Source organism: Hippopotamus amphibius, chromosome 2 (assembly GCF_030028045.1).
Source record: "Hippopotamus amphibius kiboko isolate mHipAmp2 chromosome 2, mHipAmp2.hap2, whole genome shotgun sequence".
NCBI classification, from domain to species: Eukaryota; Metazoa; Chordata; class Mammalia; order Artiodactyla; family Hippopotamidae; genus Hippopotamus; species Hippopotamus amphibius.
The window spans coordinates 222060135-222076570 of NC_080187.1; the positions used below are offsets into that span (position 1 = coordinate 222060135).

General features: G+C 54.2%; 7 non-coding genes across 7 annotated transcripts; all 7 read right to left on the reverse strand.

Moving 5' to 3' along the window:
• Positions 1-590: 590 nt before the first annotated feature.
• LOC130847347 (small nucleolar RNA SNORD115) lies at positions 591-671 on the reverse strand. The gene has a single exon (XR_009052112.1). It is a non-coding gene; the product is annotated as a small nucleolar RNA SNORD115 (small nucleolar RNA).
• A 2505-nt stretch (positions 672-3176) lies between these two features.
• LOC130847557 (small nucleolar RNA SNORD115) lies at positions 3177-3257 on the reverse strand. Its single transcript, XR_009052310.1, has one exon. It is a non-coding gene; the product is annotated as a small nucleolar RNA SNORD115 (small nucleolar RNA).
• A 2505-nt stretch (positions 3258-5762) lies between these two features.
• LOC130847049 (small nucleolar RNA SNORD115) lies at positions 5763-5843 on the reverse strand. Its single transcript, XR_009051844.1, has one exon. It is a non-coding gene; the product is annotated as a small nucleolar RNA SNORD115 (small nucleolar RNA).
• A 2505-nt stretch (positions 5844-8348) lies between these two features.
• LOC130846925 (small nucleolar RNA SNORD115) lies at positions 8349-8429 on the reverse strand. Its single transcript, XR_009051720.1, has one exon. It is a non-coding gene; the product is annotated as a small nucleolar RNA SNORD115 (small nucleolar RNA).
• Positions 8430-10940: 2511 nt separating this feature from the next.
• On the reverse strand, positions 10941-11021 carry LOC130847558 (small nucleolar RNA SNORD115). The gene has a single exon (XR_009052311.1). It is a non-coding gene; the product is annotated as a small nucleolar RNA SNORD115 (small nucleolar RNA).
• Positions 11022-13538: 2517 nt separating this feature from the next.
• On the reverse strand, positions 13539-13619 carry LOC130846931 (small nucleolar RNA SNORD115). Its single transcript, XR_009051726.1, has one exon. It is a non-coding gene; the product is annotated as a small nucleolar RNA SNORD115 (small nucleolar RNA).
• Positions 13620-16130: 2511 nt separating this feature from the next.
• On the reverse strand, positions 16131-16211 carry LOC130846863 (small nucleolar RNA SNORD115). The gene has a single exon (XR_009051658.1). It is a non-coding gene; the product is annotated as a small nucleolar RNA SNORD115 (small nucleolar RNA).
• Positions 16212-16436: the final 225 nt, after the last annotated feature.

A 16436-nucleotide genomic window follows, 5' to 3' on the forward strand; every position in this document is an offset into this window, starting at 1 on the left:
CCTCTAGGTGCACAGAGGTCTCTAGAGATGTTCCGCCTGGGGCCAAGGAAGAAAACACTGCCTCTACGTGCTCTCTGACTAGAATACAGCTCTAATGAAGGCATGTGAGTGCACCAGATGTGAGCTCATAAATTTGGGGCAGCAGCAGACATTCCTCCTTGGTAGGCAGGAGGTTGCCAAAAGACTACCCTGTACTGGCTGCTGCGAGGGCGGCCAGCCCATAGTTCAACATTCTCTGGGGCCTATCGGTAGCAACCAAAAGAGCCACTCACTGCAAAACATTTTGGCTGTGGTGAGTCCATTCCAAGGCTTGGCCTGAAACACAAAATTCAAAGAAGAAAAGCTTAAGGAAAGACTCCACCCATGGCCTCAGAACATGTGGGCCCTGGCACTAGGGAGCAGGATAGAAAACCAAAGGCGGCAACATGTCTTGGATACGTGGAAGCCTCCTACACTCGGAGGAGTCACAAGGGATTTCCTCGAGGGAGAGGCTGCTCCAACACCCACACCCACACCCACACCCACACCCACACATAGGGCTCTGCAATGGACCAAAAATCCAGGCCATCCTGCCTCTGCATCCCTCCTTTAGGCCTCAGCGTAATCCTATTGAGCATGATTTTTTGGTCATCAGCTCTCTTCAGGACCATATGAGTTCTCATCATTGACCCAACTGAGGCCCTCCTCACTCACCTGCGCCCTGCCACATGTGAAGGCTTACCTCACATGCTTCCTGCAAAGAAGGATGCCTGAAGGGATGTGCCATTCTGTCGAATCCACGTGCTGGGCCAAGGCTCATGGTGATTGCCCTAGGGAACATAGGCTAAACACAGATCTTCATTTCTCTGGGGACGATGTCTGCCAAGAGGTGAGAAGGACAGCTGTGAGAACTCCAACTCCATGCTAGATTCATTGGGGGACGTGTGTGCCACATGCTCATGCATCGAATGATGCTACAAGAAATACCGGCAGCAATACATCCAGGAACATAGGGCCCAAAAGTACCTCCACGCAGAGACAGGAACACATAGCTGAAACGCGTACAAACAGCTCCCTACCTAGCTTTCTTCCTGCCTCCCTTCCTCCAGAATGCTCTAGCTCCCTCCCTTTCGACCCTCGTCCTTGGCTCACTCCCTCCATCCATCCACATTTAGAAAGATGAAGGCATGAGTGGACAGGTGGATCAATGCCATCTTATGTACCTTAATGCTGTGTCAGGGGCAGATGAAAGAACCAGTACCTATATGTCTCCCCAGGGAAGGACTAGCCTCATGGATCCTCCAGGCAGCACAAGGCCTGGCACCAGGTCTGCTTGGCGGGGACCACACTGGGGATGTGTCTGGGGGAATGGAGACATTCCTCTGGGCCCCACCCTGGTCTGGGCAAGCGTGTGCTGGCCGATGTGACACTCGGCTTGTCCATGTGCACAACACCCAGACAATGAGGCCTTTATGTCCCACACAGTGGACATTCACAGGAGCTGTAGGGAGCTCTCTTTGTAGGCAGTGGCTCCCGTAGAGGAAGGCCACCCCAAGAGATGCCACAGGCCTGTATCTGTATGCAGAACCCATGAAAGGGCCTGTCCGACACAACTGGCCTATCTGAGGGCCCATGATCCCTCACAGAGACCTGGCAAACCCCATTCCAGCAAGGGACCTGCCCTTCAGCTCTCACAAGAGCCAAGAGCATCTAGCTGCCAAGTCCCTGATGAAGGGTCCTTGTTGCCTCTCACCACCTCCAGGCCTGGCCCCACACCCTCCCAACCATCGCTTCTTGGAAGTCACTCAAGCACACCCCACAACTGACCATATGCTCAGTACATCCTCGTGCTCTGCCTCGACATGCACAGAGATCTGCGTGGTGGCTCCCCAGGGCACCACGTAATGAAATGGTGCCTCCATGGTCAGTCTTACTACACGTCAGGTCAATCGAGTTGAATTTCAAGGCCCGCCATCAGACCCGGTGGATGGGGAGCCACGTCAAGCATTCCTCCTTGGGGAGCACAGGGATTCCCAAACAGGGCCAATTTCTTCTGTGGCAGCATTCCCTACTGTGGCCCGTGCAAGGCCACCAAACAACAGCCATGCAGCTACACCCTCCTCAGCCCACATCCCGGGACCACCCCTCCCCTTCAGGTCAACAGGGCCTCACGATGGACATGATAATGGGATGCCTAAGGGCTCTGCAAAGCCTTCATGGAGGAATGGACACCCAGAAGGCTTTTTTCCTCTGGAGGGGACTCTCTGACAAAGCAGAGGCTTCCGCAAAGGACCACAAACCCAGGAGAAGCTATGGTCCCGTGTGTGCATGCAGACTCCATCAGAGGCCCCATTCGGATCAAGTGGCTCCAACAAAGCACCACGTTCCCTCACAGAGTCCTGGCACAACCCCATTGAAGACCAGGGCATGTCTTCCAGCCCTTGAAATAACCAGCAGCATCCTGCCTCCAAGCACCTGAGGATGGGCTCCTGCCTGCCTCTCACCATCTCTAGGCAGGGGGCATGAGCCTTCCCTACTGACAGGTTTTGGGAAGCCATAAAGCACACACCACAAGGGACCATTCCCTCAGTTGGTGATCATACTCTGCCTCTAGGTGCACAGAGGTCTCTAGAGATGTTCCGCCTGGGGCCAAGGAAGAAAACACTGCCTCTACGTGCTCTCTGACTAGAATACAGCACTAATGAAGGCATGTGAGTGCACCAGATGTGAGCTCATAAATTTGGGGCAGCAGCAGACATTCCTCCTTGGTAGGCAGGAGGTTGCCAAAAGACTACCCTGTACTGGCTGCTGCGAGGGCGGCCAGCCCATAGTTCAACATTCTCTGGGGCCTATCGGTAGCAACCAAAAGAGCCACTCACTGCAAAACATTCTGGCTGTGGTGAGTCCATTCCAAGGCTTGGCCTGAAACACAAAATTCAAAAAAGAAAAGCTTAAGGAAAGACTCCACCCATGGCCTCAGAACATGTGGGCCCTGGCACTAGGGAGCAGGATAGAAAACCAAAGGCGGCAACATGTCTTGGATACGTGGAAGCCTCCTACACTCGGAGGAGTCACAAGGGATTTCCTCGAGGGAGAGGCTGCTCCAACACCCACACCCACACCCACACCCACACCCACACCTAGGGCTCTGCAATGGACCAAAAATCCAGGCCATCCTGCCTCTGCATCCCTCCGTTAGGCCTCAGCGTAATCCTATTGAGCATGATTTTTTGGTCATCAGCTCTCTTCAGGACCATATGAGTTCTCATCATCGACCCAACTGAGGCCCTCCTCACTCACCTGCGCCCTGCCACATGTGAAGGCTTACCTCAGATGCTTCCTGCAAAGAAGGATGCCTGAAGGGATGTGCCATTCTGTCGAATCCACGTGCTGGGCCAAGGCTCATGGTGATTGCCCTAGGGAACATAGGCTAAACACAGATCTTCATTTCTCTGGGGACGATGTCTGCCAAGAGGTGAGAAGGACAGCTGTGAGAACTCCAACTCCATGCTGGATGCATTGGGGGACTTGTGTGCCACATGCTCATGCATCGAATGATGCTACAAGAAATACCTGCAGCAATACATCCAGGAACATAGGACCAAAAGGTACCTCCACGCAGAGACAGGAACACTTAGCTGAAATGCATACAAACAGCTCCCTACAGAGCTTCCTTCCTGCCTCCCTTCCTCCAGAATGCTCTAGCTCCCTCCCTTTCGACCCTCGTCCTTGGCTCACTCCCTCCATCCATCCACATTTAGAAAGATGAAGGCATGAGTGGACAGGTGGATCAATGCCATCTTATGTACCTTAATACTGTGTCAGGGGCAGATGAAAGAACCAGTACCTATATGTCTCCCCAGGGAAGGACTAGCCTCATGGATCCTCCAGGCAGCACAAGGCCTGGCACCAGGTCTGCTTGGCGGGGACCACACTGGGGATGTGTCTGGGGGAATGGAGACATTCCTCTGGGCCCCACCCTGGTCTGGGCAAGCGTGTGCTGGCCGATGTGACAATCGGCTTGTCCATGTGCACAACTCCCAGACAATGAGGCCTTTATGTCCCACACAGTGGACATTCACAGGAGCTGTAGGGAGCTCTCTTGGTAGGCAGTGGCTCCCGTAGAGGAAGGCCACCCCAAGAGATGCCACAGGCCTGTATCTGTATGCAGAACCCATGAAAGGGCCTGTCCGACACAACTGGCCTATCTGAGGGCCCATGATCCCTCACAGAGACCTGGCAAACCCCATTCCAGCAAGGGACCTGCCCTTCAGCTCTCACAAGAGCCAAGAGCATCTAGCTGCCAAGTCCCTGATGAAAGGTCCTTGTTGCCTCTCACCACCTCCAGGCCTGGCCCCACACCCTCCCAACCATCGCTTCTTGGAAGTCACTCAAGCACACCCCACAACTGACCATATGCTCAGTACATCCTCGTGCTCTGCCTCGACATGCACAGAGATCTGCGTGGTGGCTCCCCAGGGCACCACGTAATGAAATGGTGCCTCCATGGTCAGTCTTACTACACGTCAGGTCAATCGAGTTGAATTTCAAGACCCGCCATCAGACCCGGTGGATGGGGAGCCACGTCAAGCATTCCTCCTTGGGGAGCACAGGGATTCCCAAACAGGGCCAATTTCTTCTGTGGCAGCATTCCCTACTCTGACCCGTGCAAGTCCACCAAACAACAGCCATGCAGCTACACCCTCCTAAGCCCCCATCTCGGGACCACCCCTCCCCTTCAGGTCAACAGGGCCTCATGATGGACATGATAATGGGATGCCTAAGGGCTCTGCAAAGCCTTCATGGAGGAATGGACACCAGGAAGCCTTTTCAACTCTGGAGGGGGCTCTCTGACAAAGCAGTGGCTTCCGCAGAGGACAACAATCCCAGGAGAAGCTATGGTCCTGTGTGTGAATGCAGACTGCATCAGAGGCCCCATTCGGAACATGTGGCTCCAACAAAGCATCACGTTCCCTCACAGAGTCCTGGCACAACCCCATTGAAGACCAGGGCATGTCTTCCAGCCCTTGAAATAACCAGCAGCATCCTGCCTCCAAGCACCTGAGGATGGGCTCCTGCCTGCCTCTCACCATCTCTAGGCAGGGGGCATGAGCCTTCCCTACTGACAGGTTTTGGGAAGCCATAAAGCACACACCACAAGGGACCATTCCCTCAGTTGGTGATCATACTCTGCCTCTAGGTGCACAGAGGTCTCTAGAGATGTTCCGCCTGGGGCCAAGGAAGAAAACACTGTCTCTACGTGCTCTCTGACTAGAATACAGCTCTAATGAAGGCATGTGAGTGCACCAGATGTGAGCTCATAAATTTGGGGCAGCAGCAGACATTCCTCCTTGGTAGGCAGGAGGTTGCCAAAAGACTACCCTGTACTGGCTGCTGCGAGGGCGGCCAGCCCATAGTTCAACATTCTCTGGGGCCTATCGGTAGCAACCAAAAGAGCCACTCACTGCAAAACATTCTGGCTGTGGTGAGTCCATTCCAAGGCTTGGCCTGAAACACAAAATTCAAAGAAGAAAAGCTTAAGGAAAGACTCCACCCATGGCCTCAGAACATGTGGGCCCTGCCACTAGGGAGCAGGATAGAAAACCAAAGGTGGCAACATGTCTTGGATACGTGGAAGCCTCCTACACTCGGAGGAGTCACAAGGGATTTCCTCGAGGGAGAGGCTGCTCCAACACCCACACCCACACCCACACCCACACCCACACCTAGGGCTCTGCAATGGACCAAAAATCCAGGCCATCCTGCCTCTGCATCCCTCCGTTAGGCCTCAGAGTAATCCTATTGAGCATGATTTTTTGGTCATCAGCTCTCTTCAGGACCATATGAGTTCTCATCATCAACCCAACTGAGGCCCTCCTCACTCACCTGCGCCCTGCCACATGTGAAGGCTTACCTCAGATGCTTCCTGCAAAGAAGGATGCCTGAAGGGATGTGCCATTCTGTCGAATCCACGTGCTGGGCCAAGGCTCATGGTGATTGCCCTAGGGAACATAGGCTAAACACAGATCTTCATTTCTCTGGGGACGATGTCTGCCAAGAGGTGAGAAGGACAGCTGTGAGAACTCCAACTCCATGCTAGATGCATTGGGGGACGTGTGTGCCACATGCTCATGCATCGAATGATGCTACAAGAAATACCTGCAGCAATACATCCAGGAACATAGGGCCAAAAGGTACCTCCACGCAGAGACAGGAACACTTAGCTGAAACACATACAAACAGCTCCCTACCTAGCTTCCTTCCTGCCTCCCTTCCTCCAGAATGCTCTAGCTCCCTCCCTTTCGACCCTCATCCTTGGCTCACTCCCTCCATCCATCCATATTTACAAAGATGAAGGCATGAGTGGACAGGTGGATCAATGCCATCTTATGTACCTTAATACTGTGTCAGGGGCAGATGAAAGAACCAGTACCTATATGTCTCCCCAGGGAAGGACTAGCCTCATGGACCCTCCAGGCAGCACAAGGCCTGGCACCAGTTCTGCTTGGCGAGGACCACACTGGGGATGTGTCTGGGGGAATGGAGACATTCCTCTGGGCCCCACCCTGGTCTGGGCAAGCGTGTGCTGGCCGATGTGACACTCGGCTTGTCCATGTGCAAAACACCCAGACAATGAGGCCTTTATGTCCCACACAGTGGACATTCACAGGAGCTGTAGGGAGCTCTCTTGGTAGGCAGTGGCTCCCGTAGAGGAAGGCCACCCCAAGAGATGCCACAGGCCTGTATCTGTATGCAGAACCCATGAAAGGGCCTGTCCGACACAACTGGCCTATCTGAGGGCCCATGATCCCTCACAGAGACCTGGCAAACCCCATTCCAGCAAGGGACCTGCCCTTCAGCTCTCACAAGAGCCAAGAGCATCTAGCTGCCAAGTCCCTGATGAAGGGTCCTTGTTGCCTCTCACCACCTCCAGGCCTGGCCCCACACCCTCCCAACCAACGCTTCTTGGAAGTCACTCAAGCACACCCCACAACTGACCATATGCTCAGTACATCCTCGTGCTCTGCCTCGACATGCACAGTGATCTGCGTGGTGGCTCCCCAGGGCACCACGTAATGAAATGGTGCCTCCATGGTCAGTCTTACTACACGTCAGGTCAATCGAGTTGAATTTCAAGACCCGCCATCAGACCTGGTGGATGGGGAGCCACGTCAAGCATTCCTCCTTGGGGAGCACAGGGATTCCCAAACAGGGCCAATTTCTTCTGTGGCAGCATTCCCTACTGTGGCCCGTGCAAGGCCACCAAACAACAGCCATGCAGCTACACCCTCCTCAGCCCACATCCCGGGACCACCCCTCCCCTTCAGGTCAACAGGGCCTCACGATGGACATGATAATGGGATGCCTAAGGGCTCTGCAAAGCCTTCATGGAGGAATGGACACCAGGAAGCCTTTTCAACTCTGGAGGGGACTCTCTGACAAAGCAGTGGCTTCCGCAGAGGACAACAATCCCAGGAGAAGCTATGGTCCTGTGTGTGAATGCAGACTGCATCAGAGGCCCCATTCGGAACATGTGGCTCCAACAAAGCATCACGTTCCCTCACAGAGTCCTGGCACAACCCCATTGAAGACCAGGGCATGTCTTCCAGCCCTTGAAATAACCAGCAGCATCCTGCCTCCAAGCACCTGAGGATGGGCTCCTGCCTGCCTCTCACCATCTCTAGGCAGGGGGCATGAGCCTTCCCTACTGACAGGTTTTGGGAAGCCATAAAGCACACACCACAAGGGACCATTCCCTCAGTTGGTGATCATACTCTGCCTCTAGGTGCACAGAGGTCTCTAGAGATGTTCCGCCTGGGGCCAAGGAAGAAAACACTGTCTCTACGTGCTCTCTGACTAGAATACAGCTCTAATGAAGGCATGTGAGTGCACCAGATGTGAGCTCATAAATTTGGGGCAGCAGCAGACATTCCTCCTTGGTAGGCAGGAGGTTGCCAAAAGACTACCCTGTACTGGCTGCTGCGAGGGCGGCCAGCCCATAGTTCAACATTCTCTGGGGCCTATCGGTAGCAACCAAAAGAGCCACTCACTGCAAAACATTCTGGCTGTGGTGAGTCCATTCCAAGGCTTGGCCTGAAACACAAAATTCAAAGAAGAAAAGCTTAAGGAAAGACTCCACCCATGGCCTCAGAACATGTGGGCCCTGCCACTAGGGAGCAGGATAGAAAACCAAAGGTGGCAACATGTCTTGGATACGTGGAAGCCTCCTACACTCGGAGGAGTCACAAGGGATTTCCTCGAGGGAGAGGCTGCTCCAACACCCACACCCACACCCACACCCACACCCACACCTAGGGCTCTGCAATGGACCAAAAATCCAGGCCATCCTGCCTCTGCATCCCTCCGTTAGGCCTCAGCGTAATCCTATTGAGCATGATTTTTTGGTCATCAGCTCTCTTCAGGACCATATGAGTTCTCATCATCAACCCAACTGAGGCCCTCCACACTCACCTGCGCCCTGCCTCATGTGAAGGCTTACCTCAGATGCTTCCTGCAAAGAAGGATGCCTGAAGGGATGTGCCATTCTGTCGAATCCACGTGCTGGGCCAAGGCTCATGGTGATTGCCCTAGGGAACATAGGCTAAACACAGATCTTCATTTCTCTGGGGACGATGTCTGCCAAGAGGTGAGAAGGACAGCTGTGAGAACTCCAACTCCATGCTAGATGCATTGGGGGACGTGTGTGCCACATGCTCATGCATCGAATGATGCTACAAGAAATACCGGCAGCAATACATCCAGGAACATAGGGCCAAAAGGTACCTCCACGCAGAGACAGGAACACTTAGCTGAAACACATACAAACAGCTCCCTACCTAGCTTCCTTCCTGCCTCCCTTCCTCCAGAATGCTCTAGCTCCCTCCCTTTCGACCCTCATCCTTGGCTCACTCCCTCCATCCATCCATATTTACAAAGATGAAGGCATGAGTGGACAGGTGGATCAATGCCATCTTATGTACCTTAATACTGTGTCAGGGGCAGATGAAAGAACCAGTACCTATATGTCTCCCCAGGGAAGGACTAGCCTCATGGACCCTCCAGGCAGCACAAGGCCTGGCACCAGTTCTGCTTGGCGAGGACCACACTGGGGATGTGTCTGGGGGAATGGAGACATTCCTCTGGGCCCCACCCTGGTCTGGGCAAGCGTGTGCTGGCCGATGTGACACTCGGCTTGTCCATGTGCACAACACCCAGACAATGAGGCCTTTATGTCCCACACAGTGGACATTCACAGGAGCTGTAGGGAGCTCTCTTGGTAGGCAGTGGCTCCCGTAGAGGAAGGCCACCCCAAGAGATGCCACAGGCCTGTATCTGTATGCAGAACCCATGAAAGGGCCTGTCCGACACAACTGGCCTATCTGAGGGCCCATGATCCCTCACAGAGACCTGGCAAACCCCATTCCAGCAAGGGACCTGCCCTTCAGCTCTCACAAGAGCCAAGAGCATCTAGCTGCCAAGTCCCTGATGAAGGGTCCTTGTTGCCTCTCACCACCTCCAGGCCTGGCCCCACACCCTCCCAACCAACGCTTCTTGGAAGTCACTCAAGCACACCCCACAACTGACCATATGCTCAGTACATCCTCGTGCTCTGCCTCGACATGCACAGTGATCTGCGTGGTGGCTCCCCAGGGCACCACGTAATGAAATGGTGCCTCCATGGTCAGTCTTACTACACGTCAGGTCAATCGAGTTGAATTTCAAGACCCGCCATCAGACCTGGTGGATGGGGAGCCACGTCAAGCATTCCTCCTTGGGGAGCACAGGGATTCCCAAACAGGGCCAATTTCTTCTGTGGCAGCATTCCCTACTGTGGCCCGTGCAAGGCCACCAAACAACAGCCATGCAGCTACACCCTCCTCAGCCCACATCCCGGGACCACCCCTCCACTTCAGGTCAACAGGGCCTCACGATGGACATGATAATGGGATGCCTAAGGGCTCTGCAAAGCCTTCATGGAGGAATGGACACCCAGAAGGCTTTTTTCCTCTGGAGGGGACTCTCTGACAAAGCAGAGGCTTCTGCAAAGGACAACAAACCCAGGAGAAGCTATGGTCCCGTGTGTGCATGCAGACTCCATCAGAGGCCCCATTCGGATCAAGTGGCTCCAACAAAGCACCACGTTCCCTCACAGAGTCCTGGCACAACCCCATTGAAGACCAGGGCATGTCTTCCAGCCCTTGAAATAACCAGCAGCATCCTGCCTCCAAGCACCTGAGGATGGGCTCCTGCCTGCCTCTCACCATCTCTAGGCAGGGGGCATGAGCCTTCCCTACTGACAGGTTTTGGGAAGCCATAAAGCACACACCACAAGGGACCATTCCCTCAGTTGGTGATTATACTCTGACGCTAGGTGCACAGAGGTCTCTAGAGATGTTCCGCCTGGGGCCAAGGAAGAAAACACTGCCTCTACGTGCTCTCTGACTAGAATACAGCACTAATGAAGGCATGTGAGTGCACCAGATGTGAGCTCATAAATTTGGGGCAGCAGCAGACATTCCTCCTTGGTAGGCAGGAGGTTGCCAAAAGACTACCCTGTACTGGCTGCTGCGAGGGCGGCCAGCCCATAGTTCAACATTCTCTGGGGCCTATCGGTAGCAACCAAAAGAGCCACTCACTGCAAAACATTCTGGCTGTGGTGAGTCCATTCCAAGGCTTGGCCTGAAACACAAAATTCAAAGAAGAAAAGCTTAAGGAAAGACTCCACCCATGGCCTCAGAACATGTGGGCCCTGGCACTAGGGAGCAGGATAGAAAACCAAAGGCGGCAACATGTCTTGGATACGTGGAAGCCTCCTACACTCGGAGGAGTCACAAGGGATTTCCTCGAGGGAGAGGCTGCTCCAACACCCACACCCACACCCACACCCACACCCACCGCCACACCCAGGGCTCTGCAATGGACCAAAAATCCAGGCCATCCTGCCTCTGCATCCCTCCGTTAGGCCTCAGCGTAATCCTATTGAGCATGATTTTTTGGTCATCAGCTCTCTTCAGGACCATATGAGTTCTCATCATCGACCCAACTGAGGCCCTCCTCACTCACCTGCGCCCTGCCACATGTGAAGGCTTACCTCAGATGCTTCCTGCAAAGAAGGATGCCTGAAGGGATGTGCCATTCTGTCGAATCCACGTGCTGGGCCAAGGCTCATGGTGATTGCCCTAGGGAACATAGGCTAAACACAGATCTTCATTTCTCTGGGGACGATGTCTGCCAAGAGGTGAGAAGGACAGCTGTGAGAACTCCAACTCCATGCTAGATGCATTGGGGGACGTGTGTGCCACATGCTCATGCATCGAATGATGCTACAAGAAATACCTGCAGCAATACATCCAGGAACATAGGGCCAAAAGGTACCTCCACGCAGAGACAGGAACACTTAGCTGAAACACATACAAACAGCTCCCTACCTAGCTTCCTTCCTGCCTCCCTTCCTCCAGAATGCTCTAGCTCCCTCCCTTTCGACCCTCATCCTTGGCTCACTCCCTCCATCCATCCATATTTACAAAGATGAAGGCATGAGTGGACAGGTGGATCAATGCCATCTTATGTACCTTAATACTGTGTCAGGGGCAGATGAAAGAACCAGTACCTATATGTCTCCCCAGGGAAGGACTAGCCTCATGGACCCTCCAGGCAGCACAAGGCCTGGCACCAGTTCTGCTTGGCGAGGACCACACTGGGGATGTGTCTGGGGGAATGGAGACATTCCTCTGGGCCCCACCCTGGTCTGGGCAAGCGTGTGCTGGCCGATGTGACACTCGGCTTGTCCATGTGCACAACACCCAGACAATGAGGCCTTTATGTCCCACACAGTGGACATTCACAGGAGCTGTAGGGAGCTCTCTTGGTAGGCAGTGGCTCCCGTAGAGGAAGGCCACCCCAAGAGATGCCACAGGCCTGTATCTGTATGCAGAACCCATGAAAGGGCCTGTCCGACACAACTGGCCTATCTGAGGGCCCATGATCCCTCACAGAGACCTGGCAAACCCCATTCCAGCAAGGGACCTGCCCTTCAGCTCTCACAAGAGCCAAGAGCATCTAGCTGCCAAGTCCCTGATGAAGGGTCCTTGTTGCCTCTCACCACCTCCAGGCCTGGCCCCACACCCTCCCAACCAACGCTTCTTGGAAGTCACTCAAGCACACCCCACAACTGACCATATGCTCAGTACATCCTCGTGCTCTGCCTCGACATGCACAGTGATCTGCGTGGTGGCTCCCCAGGGCACCACGTAATGAAATGGTGCCTCCATGGTCAGTCTTACTACACGTCAGGTCAATCGAGTTGAATTTCAAGACCCGCCATCAGACCTGGTGGATGGGGAGCCACGTCAAGCATTCCTCCTTGGGGAGCACAGGGATTCCCAAACAGGGCCAATTTCTTCTGTGGCAGCATTCCCTACTGTGGCCCGTGCAAGGCCACCAAACAACAGCCATGCAGCTACACCCTCCTCAGCCCCCATCCCGGGACCACCCCTCCCCTTCAGGTCAACAGGGCCTCACGATGGACATGATAATGGGATGCCTAAGGGCTCTGCAAAGCCTTCATGGAGGAATGAACACCCAGAAGGCTTTTTTCCTCTGGAGGGGACTCTCTGACAAAGCAGAGGCTTCCGCAAAGGACAACAAACCCAGGAGAAGCTATGGTCCCGTGTGTGCATGCAGACTCCATCAGAGGCCCCATTCGGATCAAGTGGCTCCAACAAAGCACCACGTTCCCTCACAGAGTCCTGGCACAACCCCATTGAAGACCACGGCATGGCTTCCAGCGCTTGAAATAACCAGCAGCATCCTGCCTCCAAGCACCTGAGGATGGGCTCCTGCCTGCCTCTCACCATCTCTAGGCAGGGGGCATGAGCCTTCCCTACTGACAGGTTTTGGGAAGCCATAAAGCACACACCACAAGGGACCATTCCCTCAGTTGGTGATCATACTCTGCCTCTAGGTGCACAGAGGTCTCTAGAGATGTTCCGCCTGGGGCCAAGGAAGAAAACACTGCCTCTACGTGCTCTCTGACTAGAATACAGCACTAATGAAGGCATGTGAGTGCACCAGATGTGAGCTCATAAATTTGGGGCAGCAGCAGACATTCCTCCTTGGTAGGCAGGAGGTTGCCAAAAGACTACCCTGTACTGGCTGCTGCGAGGGCGGCCAGCCCATAGTTCAACATTCTCTGGGGCCTATCGGTAGCAACCAAAAGAGCCACTCACTGCAAAACATTCTGGCTGTGGTGAGTCCATTCCAAGGCTTGGCCTGAAACACAAAATTCAAAGAAGAAAAGCTTAAGGAAAGACTCCACCCATGGCCTCAGAACATGTGGGCCCTGGCACTAGGGAGCAGGATAGAAAACCAAAGGCGGCAACATGTCTTGGATACGTGGAAGCCTCCTACACTCGGAGGAGTCACAAGGGATTTCCTCGAGGGAGAGGCTGCTCCAACACCCACACCCACACCCACACCCACACCCACACCCACACCCACACCTAGGGCTCTGCAATGGACCAAAAATCCAGGCCATCCTGCCTCTGCATCCCTCCGTTAGGCCTCAGCGTAATCCTATTGAGCATGATTTTTTGGTCATCAGCTATCTTCAGGACCATATGAGTTCTCCTCATCGACCCAACTGAGGCCCTCCTCACTCACCTGCGCCCTGCCACATGTGAAGGCTTACCTCAGTTGCTTCCTGCAAAGAAGGATGCCTGAAGGGATGTGCCATTCTGTCGAATCCACGTGCTGGGCCAAGGCTCATGGTGATTGCCCTAGGGAACATAGGCTAAACACAGATCTTCATTTCTCTGGGGCGACGTCTGCCAAGAGGTGAGAAGGACAGCTGTGAGAACTCCAACTCCATGCTAGATGCATTGGGGGACGTGTGTGCCACACGCTCATGCATCGAATGATGCTACAAGAAATACCTGCAGCAATACATCCAGGAACATAGGGCCCAAAAGTACCTCCAAGCAGAGACAGGAACACTTAGCTGAAACGCATACAAACAGCTCCCTACAGAGCTTCCTTCCTGCCTCCCTTCCTCCAGAATGCTCTAGCTCCCTCCCTTTCGACCCTCGTCCTTGGCTCACTCCCTCCATCCATCCATACATACAAAGATGAAGGCATGAGTGGACAGGTGGATCAATGCCATCTTATGTACCTTAATACTGTGTCAGGGGCAGATGAAAGAACCAGTACCTATATGTCTCCCCAGGGAAGGACTAGCCTCATGGATCCTCCAGGCAGCACAAGGCCTGGCACCAGGTCTGCTTGGCGGGGACCACACTGGGGATGTGTCTGGGGGAATGGAGACATTCCTCTGGGCCCCACCCTGGTCTGGGCAAGCGTGTGCTGGCCGATGTGACACTCGGCTTGTCCATGTGCACAACTCCCAGACAATGAGGCCTTTATGTCCCACACAGTGGACATTCACAGGAGCTGTAGGGAGCTCTCTTGGTAGGCAGTGGCTCCCGTAGAGGAAGGCCACCCCAAGAGATGCCACAGGCCTGTATCTGTATGCAGAACCCATGAAAGGGCCTGTCCGACACAACTGGCCTATCTGAGGGCCCATGATCCCTCACAGAGACCTGGCAAACCCCATTCCAGCAAGGGACCTGCCCTTCAGCTCTCACAAGAGCCAAGAGCATCTAGCTGCCAAGTCCCTGATGAAGGGTCCTTGTTGCCTCTCACCACCTCCAGGCCTGGCCCCACACCCTCCCAACCATCGCTTCTTGGAAGTCACTCAAGCACACCCCACAACTGACCATATGCTCAGTACATCCTCGTGCTCTGCCTCGACATGCACAGAGATCTGCGTGGTGGCTCCCCAGGGCACCACGTAATGAAATGGTGCCTCCATGGTCAGTCTTACTACACGTCAGGTCAATCGAGTTGAATTTCAAGACCCGCCATCAGACCCGGTGGATGGGGAGCCACGTCAAGCATTCCTCCTTGGGGAGCACAGGGATTCCCAAACAGGGCCAATTTCTTCTGTGGCAGCATTCCCTACTCTGACCCGTGCAAGTCCACCAAACAACAGCCATGCAGCTACACCCTCCTAAGCCCCCATCTCGGGACCACCCCTCCCCTTCAGGTCAACAGGGCCTCATGATGGACATGATAATGGGATGCCTAAGGGCTCTGCAAAGCCTTCATGGAGGAATGGACACCAGGAAGCCTTTTCAACTCTGGAAGGGGGCTCTCTGACAAAGCAGTGGCTTCCGCAGAGGACAACAATCCCAGGAGAAGCTATGGTCCTGTGTGTGCATGCAGACTGCATCAGAGGCCCCATTCGGAACATGTGGCTCCAACAAAGCATCACGTTCCCTCACAGAGTCCTGGCACAACCCCATTGAAGACCAGGGCATGTCTTCCAGCCCCTGAAATAACCAGCAGCATCCTGCCTCCAAGCACCTGAGGATGGGCTCCTGCCTGCCTCTCACCATCTCTAGGCAGGGGGCATGAGCCTTCCCTACTGACAGGTTTTGGGAAGCCATAAAGCACACACCACAAGGGACCATTCCCTCAGTTGGTGATCATACTCTGCCTCTAGGTGCACAGAGGTCTCTAGAGATGTTCCGCCTGGGGCCAAGGAAGAAAACACTGCCTCTACGTGCACTCTGACTAGAATACAGCTCTAATGAAGGCATGTGAGTGCACCAGATGTGAGCTCATAAATTTGGGGCAGCAGCAGACATTCCTCCTTGGTAGGCAGGAGGTTGCCAAAAGACTACCCTGTACTGGCTGCTGCGAGGGCGGCCAGCCCATAGTTCAACATTCTCTGGGGCCTATCGGTAGCAACCAAAAGAGCCACTCACTGCAAAACATTTTGGCTGTGGTGAGTCCATTCCAAGGCTTGGCCTGAAACACAAAATTCAAAGAAGAAAAGCTTAAGGAAAGACTCCACCCATGGCCTCAGAACATGTGGGCCCTGGCACTAGGGAGCAGGATAGAAAACCAAAGGCGGCAACATGTCTTGGATACGTGGAAGCCTCCTACACTCGGAGGAGTCACAAGGGATTTCCTCGAGGGAGAGGCTGCTCCAACACCCACACCCACACCCACACCCACACCCACACCCACACCTAGGGCTCTGCAATGGACCAAAAATCCAGGCCATCCTGCCTCTGCATCCCTCCGTTAGGCCTCAGCATAATCCTATTGAGCATGATTTTTTGGTCATCAGCTCTCTTCAGGACCATATGAGTTCTCATCATCGACCCAACTGAGGCCCTCCTCACTCACCTGCGCCCTGCCACATGTGAAGGCTTACCTCAGATGCTTCCTGCAAAGAAGGATGCCTGAAGGGATGTGCCATTCTGTCGAATCCACGTGCTGGGCCAAGGCTCATGGTGATTGCCCTAGGGAACATAGGCTAAACACAGATCTTCATTTCTCTGGGGACGATGTCTGCCAAGAGGTGAGAAGGACAGCTGTGAGAACTCCAA